This window comes from Triticum urartu, chromosome 2 (assembly GCF_003073215.2).
Source record: "Triticum urartu cultivar G1812 chromosome 2, Tu2.1, whole genome shotgun sequence".
Taxonomy (NCBI): Eukaryota; Viridiplantae; Streptophyta; class Magnoliopsida; order Poales; family Poaceae; genus Triticum; species Triticum urartu.
Window position 1 is genome coordinate 536,509,992 of NC_053023.1, and position 9,623 is coordinate 536,519,614.

Sequence of the window (9,623 nt, forward strand, 5' to 3'; positions counted from 1 at the left end):
TGGAGTTGGAAAATCCACATCACTTAAAGTCTTAGCTGGCAAGCTGAAACCTCATGTGGGATGATTCAAATTATATCTTCTAAAAGAAGATATTCCCTATATTGTGACCTGCTCAAGATAGTCTTATTTAGCTTTGCACTATTTTTTGTGCAGAATCCGGCAAGAGATCATTACATACTTCTAGGGTTCTGAGCTTCAGAATTATTTTACATGTATATTGGAAGACCTGAAGGTAATGCACCGCTACCTTAGATACTTCTTTGGACAATTTTCTAATTTGGCAGGTTTAATTCAAGACTACAATTTTCTAATTTTCTAATTTGGACAATGTATGTGCCCCTTAGAAGACGACTTTATAAAATTCATATGTAGCACTATTTTTTTCTGTGATGCATAGCCAGGACAACCTAACTATCTGATCTTTGGGATGCTACTTTTGTGCACATAGGCAACAAAAACCGGTAGCAACGACAGTGTTTGCTATGTAGATCAATACCTCCTACATATGCATTGTTTCCTGTTATGATCAATTCTTGCTACACCTACATTGGAACCTATGATGCATTGCGAGACCTGGAACGGCTTCAATTTTGTCTTTTTTTTTGTTTCAGAGTTGTTTAATCCAGCAATGAAACGCAGGTCATCGCCCATTCTATTCGCAGCATCGGCACACACTGCCGCTGTTGACCATCATTATTCGGTCGTAATCCCGACGTCCTCCTCCTGTTGTGCCCTTGGCTTATTGCCTCGAGGTGCCACCCAAATGCGCGTGGCTGCAAAACTGTTTCATCATGGTCAGGCGCAGGTAGATGACAACAAGCTGCAGAACAATGAGCAGCTCGACAGAGGAGTACCGACGCAACACTCGCCATAGGGAATTGGGAAGGTACAGAGTTGGGTACGTAATCTTCCTCGGTCGTCACTTTTTTTAAACTATCTTCGCCATAGAATGATTCTTGATGGCACTACTTCTCATTTATGTTTCCTTTTCAGCATAATCATATCCCAGTGTGTTGTATATTCTTTTCTTCAATGAGGGTCTGTTGCATGACCAATTCATTTCGACCTTCTATCTGATTGCCAGTCTGGTGACAACTTTCTGATAATTTGTATGTCTTTTGGACTGGTTATTAGTTTCTGAAATTAAGGTACTGTGATTTGGGAGGAATAGATGCGTATGGACTGTTGTTACATTGCAGGAGAGTGAATTGTGATCATTTTCCTATTGTGTATACTCTGTTCTACGTAATCAGATTTTCCTTTAGCCTCTTAAAGATATTTCTCCACTTCTTTCTCATTGGTTTGTTTGCAGCCTGATTATATGTTGTATGTGCTCTCCCATTAATGTCTCAGGCCTATTAATCCATATATTAATTGTTCCTAAATTTCTGCAGGCTCCCCTGATCACTATATTTATTGGGAAGCTTGGTACAAGACAATCTTAGTTTGGGCTATGATGCAACAATAGGTATGTGCTTTTTAACCGTGTTTTGGGTGTTCATTTTTAAGTGCAGTACAAATGTCATGTTTCATATTTCTCCAACAGCGTAATAATATTTAGAGGTTCGGTAGTTAACTCTTGCATATAGGTACTCTCATATACATGTTTCTATCCTTTTACCTATTTTTGTTTGCCATTTGTTTACGCGGGCGCTTGCTAATTTTACAAGTTATCTATTGTATATTGCCATGATGCTTTTGATGCCAAAATCATGTTTTTTGCTGCTCATGTTGGCACTGTCCTCCCCATTCTTCAGGTAAAGTTTTAGTTCTAAGCTCCGATGTTCTATACAAATGGCAGATTTCAAAAATAATGAAGTATGATGTGCATGTTTCATGGATTATAACAACATCTTGGTTCTTTATTTTAGGTTCAAGCTGAGTGAACAGTATTTTTGATCCAAGTGACTGGTTTTAGCTTGTCAACTTGACATATGTATGCATGAATCCCACTTTTCACATCCTTTGACTCTGTGGGTCATTTTAGAACCTCCGATGTGTTTTTATTTGCAGTATACAGCGTCGACGAGCAGAAAAACACTTTTGCGTTGCACAAGGTATCTTATCTCTGAAGCTAAAAATAAAGAACCAAGATGTTGTTGCTGCCTTCATCCTCCTTAACATCCGTACAACAACAAGCACGACAACCTAACTTGCCTCTCTTTGTTTGTACTCCCTCCATCCAGAAATACTTGTCGGAAAAATGGATGTATCTAGAACTATTTTAGTTTTAGATACATCCATTTTTATCAATTCTAGGACAAGTATTTTCGGACGGAGGGAGTATTTCATAGGGGAAAGTAGTGGCTGCACCCACCTTCCGTGCACCCACGCAAGAAAACATAGCAAAAAAATAAAAAAAAATCTGAAACTTTGTGGGAATGATCATCAACAAATGTTATGGGGGCTTGCAAAGTTTTGGTGGTCAAATAAAATTCGAGGAGCTCTCTCCAAAAAAGATAAAATTACAAAATCTGCTCAAACAGTGCACTTGCATTTTGACTAATTTTCAGTGAATTTGTTTTTTTGTAGAGAGCTCCTTGAATGTTATTTGAGCACCAAATTTTGCAAGGACCCATAACATTTGTTGATAATCATTCACACAAAGTTTCAGAATTTTTTGAAATGTTTTGGTATGTTTTATTGCGTGGGTGCACCGTGGGTGCACCGAGCCTGGGTGTAGAAAAACTACTCTCTATTTCATAGTGACATGCCAAACTGTAATTGTTGGAGATGCTACAGGCACTCCAGGTCCAACAACCCACATCGTATCTGAAATTGAATATTAAAAGTGGTTAACTTATGGCCTTGCTATTTGGAATCTTGAACAACTTCATTTGTTGCCGACTATAGAAATATACAATCTACTGATTTAGCCACATTTGCAGATCTTATATTATTACTGCTAACATTCTTTTGATAAATAGGTTTTGATTGCCAAAGCTGGACTTGACTGAGCAGATACATTGACGATGTTCATCAAGGGGTTGTTGGATATCTTGACCGGTTTGCAGTACTTGGAAGAAAACTTCCTAGGTAACGTTCAGTAGATAAATGATTTTAATGTTACATAGCACACTCCTCTCTGCATGTTCCATGCCAAGTGGAGCAAACCCTGTTTTACTGCTTTTGTGTGACTGTAGTTCGGAACAAGATTCCTTCAGTGGGTTCTACATTTTAAGTTTAATATGAGAAATGCTGTCAAATTATCAATATGCACTTATTATTGTAACTCAATGTGAATCGAGTTCTTTGTATTTCTTTGTGCTTGTTACTGGGTATTATTTGTTAAGACCACTCTAAGCAGAGAGAATCAAAACAAAGGATGGTAAGCTGAAACTTACTGCATTTGTTTTTGAAAAACTACCACTGTTTCCAGAACACACATAAACTATAGCTTTTTAGTAGCAAGATCCATTCTTATTCTCAGATTCTCAAATGCAGTAGTGCATGAAAATAGATTCCTAGCCATAGGGAAAAACTATGTTGTGAAGCCCAATAAAACTTGAGAAAACGGGTTAATGATGTGGTCCAAGCAAGCTTAAATAAGAGGTAAAGACGCCCAGATCCTGGGATTACCAAAGTTAACGTTTACGTGGCATTCTCATGTGCCAATGCTCGTGTGACCATGGAGTTAATTGTAAGACGTACTAGAGGTGAGTTCATTATAGCAGCGTCTCAGAGGTATGCAAATATTCCAAACTCTCTGGTTGCTGAAACACTTCTCTCCAGGATGTGATACGTACGACCTGTGAAGGAGGAAGAATGGCCTGATGTTACCTTTCAATATGATTGTCAGGTACTGGTGGAGATGTGGAACTAATGAAAACAGAACATATCAGACATTATGGGCCTCCTGTGTGAAATTGAGGAGCCGAGCCAAGCCTTTTGTTCCTTACGGTGTCTTCTATTCTTAGAGGCTGATTTCTGTGTGCAAAGCTGCCCCTGCAGGTTAGTGACCGGAGACTGTGGCATAATGCTGCTCCGGATCAACTTGCTTTTTGATGCAAACTGACAGTAATCATGAGGAAGAGAGATGAGCTCCTTTAATTGTGAAAAAAGTCCCTTTGATCTTTTGGTGTTAAGAGGATTGTACTTCACAATATTGGTTCAATGCCATTGATATTTTTATGTGAGATATCTGCTTTCCATTTTAGTGCTCATTCAGGTGTGTTTTGAGTATCTGCAACATGTGATGGAGTGTCAGGATTTTCATAATACACTATCAATGCCTAGGCCATTTGCAACTTTACATAAGCATTTGGTTAGCAACCTCATCTAAGAAGTATGTGTTGATCTACTATCCCTTGTTCTTTTCCTCAAATTTTAGTTATGAATTGCTTACACACCATAATATTCAAGACCAAATGTAGGATTATGTCTCCATGTACTAAGCATAATGCAAGGCTTTTTTCAATCATAACTAGATTTCTTATTCTCTTTCAACATATAGAATATTCAATAGATTAAATATATTATTGTCTCTATGCAGAAGGAGGACCGCAATGATGTCCCACTTTTGAAAAAAAACAACTTGAGTGACATCACAATATAGTGTATCCATTTAACTCATACTCTCTCCGACCCATAATACAAGATTTTGTAAGCTATTTTTTATTGCATATAGGTGTGAATCTTATTTGGTCAACGTTTGAGACATGCGTTGCACGTGCAAGCTTACTAGTCTAGACAAACGCCTCAAAGGGGCCTTAAACGCTTGGTCTGACCGGCATCCCATATATACAGTTCAAATATGGGATGAATATGGGGCACCCGGACGAGTCCGCCACGTCGGACGCGGTCCATGCTGGCCCACCCTATCCCACTTAGGCCTTGTACGATGCAAGGTGCTTAGAAAATAAAACAGACTTTTCTTAAACACCGGTGCTTATTTGTACAGGGTAGATGCTTAGAAAAAATCTGGTTTATTTTTCTAAGCACCTTGCATTGTACAAGGCCTTATATTCGTCCCCATCCTCTCGTCGGAGCAAACCTTAACCACTTCACTCAACTCCCCTCCCCTCCGCCACCCAAACTCGTCTCCGGCATGGCGGGCAGCGGATCGGACTCCGACTAGTCCGGATCCGTCGACTGGGGTGTCATTTCGTGTGGGTTGGAGGAGGCAATGGCAGTCTACATTGCACTCTGCCGCTTCCAGGAGGACACTACCCGACCGATGGACGGATCCACCCGTCGCGACGCCATAGCGTCGGCTCAACGGGCGCTCGGGTCCTCTGGTGATGGATCCTCGCGGTCCCAGCACCCGGAACACCTCTCCTTCCCCATCACCGGTCGGGCAGGCTATGAGTCCCGCTGAGAATGGGCGGCCTGCCATGAGAAGGAGAGGATAAGGGCCGCTGAGGCCTGTATCACGGCGAAAATGGTGGCAGCGGAGGCGCCTGATGCGGCCGCAGAGGAGGAAGCCATCTGTGTTGGGGAACGTAGCATGCAATTTCAAAAAAATTCCTACGATCACGCAAGATCTATCTAGGAGATGCATAGCAACGAGATGGGAAGAGTGTGTCCATGTACCCTCGTAGACCGAAAGCGGAAGCGTTAGGTTAACGCGGTTGATGTAGTCGAACGTCTTCACGATCCAAGTACCAAACGCACGGCACCTCTGTGTTCAGCACACGTTCAGCTCGATGACGTCCCTCGAACTCTTGATCCAGCAGAGGGTCGAGGGAGAGTTCTGACAGCATGACGGCGTCGTGACGGTGATGGCGGTGTGATCTGCGCAGGGCTTTTCCTAAGCACTACGACGCTATGACCAGAGGAGTAAACTGTGGAGGGGGGCATCGCGCACGGCTAAGAGAATTCTTGGTGTGCCTTTGGGGTGCCCCCCGCTCCCGTATATAAAGAAGGGGAGGAGGTGGTGGCCGGCCAGGGGTGGCGCGCCATGGGGGAGTCCTACTAGGACTCCACTCCTAGTAGGATTCGCCCCCCTTTCCTTCCAACGGAGAGGGGAAAGGGGAAAGGAGGGAGAAGGAGAAGGAAAAGGGGGGGGGGCGCCCCCTCCCCTTGTCCAATTCGGATTGGGCAAGGGGGGTGCCCCACCTCCCGTGGCCTGCCTCCTCTCTTCCACTATGGCCCATTAGGCCCATTAACTTTTCCGGGGGTTCCGGTAACCTCCCGGTACTCCAAAAAATCCCCGAACCTCTTCGGAACCATTCTGGTGTCCATATATAACCTTTCAATATATGAATCTTTACCCCTCGACCATCTCGAGACTCCTCGTCATGTCCGTGATCTCATCTGGGACTCCAAACAAACTTCGGTCACCAAAACACATAACTCATAATACAAATCGTCATCAAACGTTAAGCGTGCGGACCCTACGGGTTTGATAACTATGTAGACATGACCGAGACATATCTCCGGTCAATAACCAATAGCAGAACCTGGATGCTCATATTGGTTCCTACATATTCTACGAAGATCTTTATCGGTCAAACCGCATAACAACATACATCATTCCCTTTGTCATCGGTATGTTACTTGCCCGAGATTCGATTGTCGGTATCATCATACCTAGTTGAATCTCGTTGCCGGCAAGTCTCTTTACTAGTTCTGAAATGCATCATCCCGTAACTAACTCATTAGTCATATTGCTTGCAAGGCTTATAGTGATGTGCATTGCAGGGCCCAGAGATACCTCTCCGATACACGGAGTGACAAATCCTAATCTTGATCTATGCCAACCCAACAAACACTTTCGAAGACACCTGTAGAGCATCTTTATAATCACTCAGTTACATTGTGATGTTTGATAGCACACAAGGTGTTCATCCGGTATTCGGGAGTTGCATAATCTCATAGTTAGAGGAATATGTATAAGTCATGAAGAAAGCAATAGCAATAAAACTAAACGATCATAATGCCAAGCTAACGGATGGGTCTTGTCCATCACATCATTCTCTAATGATGTGACTCCGTTCATCAAATGACAACACATGTCTATGGTTAGGAAACTTAACCATCTTTGATTAACGAGCTAGTCAAGTAAAGGCATACTAGGGACACTCTGTTTGTCTATGTAGTCACACATGTACTAAGTTTCTGGTTAATACAATTCTAGCATGAATAATTGTGACGCCCTCGATTCAATCGTACACTAATCATACACGCAAATGTGTACGGTCAAGATCAAGGACTCACGGGAAGATATCACAACACAACTCTAGACACAAATTAAAATAATACAAGCTTTATATTACAAGCCAGGGGCCTCGAGGGCTCGAATACATAAGCTCGAATACACAAGAGTCAGCGGAAGCAACAATATCTGAGTACAGACATGAGTTAAACAAGTTTGCCTTAAGAAGGCTAGCACAAAAACAACATCGATCGAAAAGGCAAGGCCTCTTGCCTGGGAGCCTCCTAACTACTCCAAGTCGTCAGCGGCCGTCACGTAGTAGTAGGCACCCTCGGGGTAGCAGTAGTCTTCAGTGGTGTCGTCTGGCTCCTGGGATCCGTCATCTGGTCGCAACAATCGGGTATGGGGGAAAAGAGGTAGCAAAGCAGCCATGAGTACTCATCCAAAGTACTCGCAAGACTTACATCAGATCTAAACTAAGTATGCATCTGTATCAAAGGAAATGGGCTGTATCTGTGGACTAAACTGCAGAATGCCAGAAAGGAAGGGGAAATCCTAGTCCTATCGAAGACTAGCATCTTCAACATCTTCAGCGGTCTTGCAGCATTAGAAGAGTGCGGACTAGCAGAAGGTAAAGTAGTAGTAGTGTTATCAACCTTGGCCAGAGATCCTTTCTCGACTCCCTGCGAGAAAGCAATCCTAGAGCCATACTATCTATTTCTCATATCCATTTCTCATCTCAAGTATCCAGTTCTAGTTGTATCGATCGGGATACAACTCCAAGTGTCCGTTACCGTAGGACAGGCTATCGATAGATGTTTTCTTCCCTGCAGGGGTGCACCAACTTACCCACCACGCTCGATTAACTCCGGCCGGACACACTTTCCTGGGTCATGCCCAGCCTCGGCCAAACAATACGCCGCAACCCGACCTAGATTTAATAGAGAGGTCAGCACGCCGGACTAAACCTATGTCCCCAGGGGTCATGGGCCATCTCCCCGGAACTCCTGCACGTTGCGTACGCGGCGGGTGAGCAGACCTAGCAACCTCCTTTACAAAGGCAGGTGCTTATCAGTCCAACCCGGCGCACGCCGCTCAGTCGCTGACGTCTATTAAGCTTCGACTGATGCATACGACGTAGAACGCCCATACTATGCCCACGTGATAGTTAGTGCTATCAGGCCAGAGGCCCCTCGGATCAAATATCCAAATCGTAGTGGATTAGGAACGCACGGTAACAAGCAGAGACTCACGAAAGATGTGACCCCGTCGCCCCGTCTCGAGTACTTGCGGCAAGGGCTAAGAATGCCTGGCCACACCTCGTAAGTATCTCGCGGGCACCTTCCAGGTCAACCCGACTCCACATCACTCGCTATTAAGCTCACGCGGGTACCCCTCAGGGCTGACCCGTCTTTAGTAACATGGCTCAGTGTAAAGTCATAGTAACCATAGTAACTGTGTGTCTAACACCAAGGGGAAAACCCGAGGAATCACCCCCGGTGAGTTCCACTCGATGTTATCATCAAGGTGAACGTAAGAGGATCCACCCTCGAGGTTCACACTTGAGGGGTTGCACGACAGAGCCGTAACGGAAGTGGTTAAGGAGGAAATCATCCTCGATGACCTCGACCGTATAGCTACACTACAGAGATCTCATCAGGAGTGATGTAAGAGGTTCCACCCTCGGCACTCGATGGTAACTCTGCAGAGTCGTACAACTAGGGGGGTGATGTGCGGTGTCGGGGCCTGGACGTTGATCGAGTCATCGATGATGAAGCAGGGCAACAAGGACAAGGTGGGGTCACTGATGGATCTCTAATCAACCTATACTAAGCAGTTTAGGATAAGCAGGTAAGGTATGAAAGCAGGTAACAAAAACAGGCTATGCATCAGAGTAGGATCATACATAAAGCAGTAGCAGATCTAATGCAAGCATGAGAGTGATGTGGCCATGAGTAATGCTAGTGTTTTCAGTGATCATGAGGCTTTGGCACAGGTCAATGAATTAGAGGCCCGAGATCTGTACGTGCCAAGTTACATGAAGCTTAAAAACAAGGATGAGGAGGAGCTAATTAATGTGACATGTACGTGTGTGTATCAACCAGAATTGAGTGCTAAATATTTTACATGGGAATCGGGAGGAGATTTGTTTTACTTGAGCCAAGTACACGTCCATGCAAACCAAAGAAATAAGAATAACAAAGGTGTCCATGGCAGCTGCTACTACTACTTTGGGTGACCACGACCACCAGATCAATCAAGGTTGCAGGCACTAAGACGTCTCTTACGTGGAATAGCTTGTTTAAAGGAAGCTGGATGGGGGCCACCGGCTAGAAAAACTAAATTCACAAGCGCACAAATAGTACCAGAGTCAATCGTTATTTGTAGTAGGTCTTTTGGGTACATGCCAAGATATAAAAGGCAAATCAGTTTAAATCAAGTAGGAGTCCAGTGTGTTTGGAAATCTTGCGTGCGTGTAATTCTTGTTAGATGGGTCGGCTATACTAGTATAAATAGCTATAGTACG

The 9,623-nt window shown here is 43.8% G+C and overlaps 1 long non-coding RNA gene across 2 annotated transcripts; it reads left to right on the plus strand.

Annotated features, from left to right (window-relative positions):
- Nucleotides 1–643: 643 nt before the first annotated feature.
- On the plus strand, nt 644–4,035 carry LOC125541796. Of its 2 annotated transcripts, none has more exons than XR_007297660.1 (3): nt 644–898; nt 1,395–2,057; nt 2,928–4,035. It is a non-coding gene; the product is annotated as an uncharacterized LOC125541796 (long non-coding RNA). The 2 variants fall into 2 exon arrangements; XR_007297659.1 differs by having other exon boundaries at nt 1,395–1,468.
- Nucleotides 4,036–9,623: the final 5,588 nt, after the last annotated feature.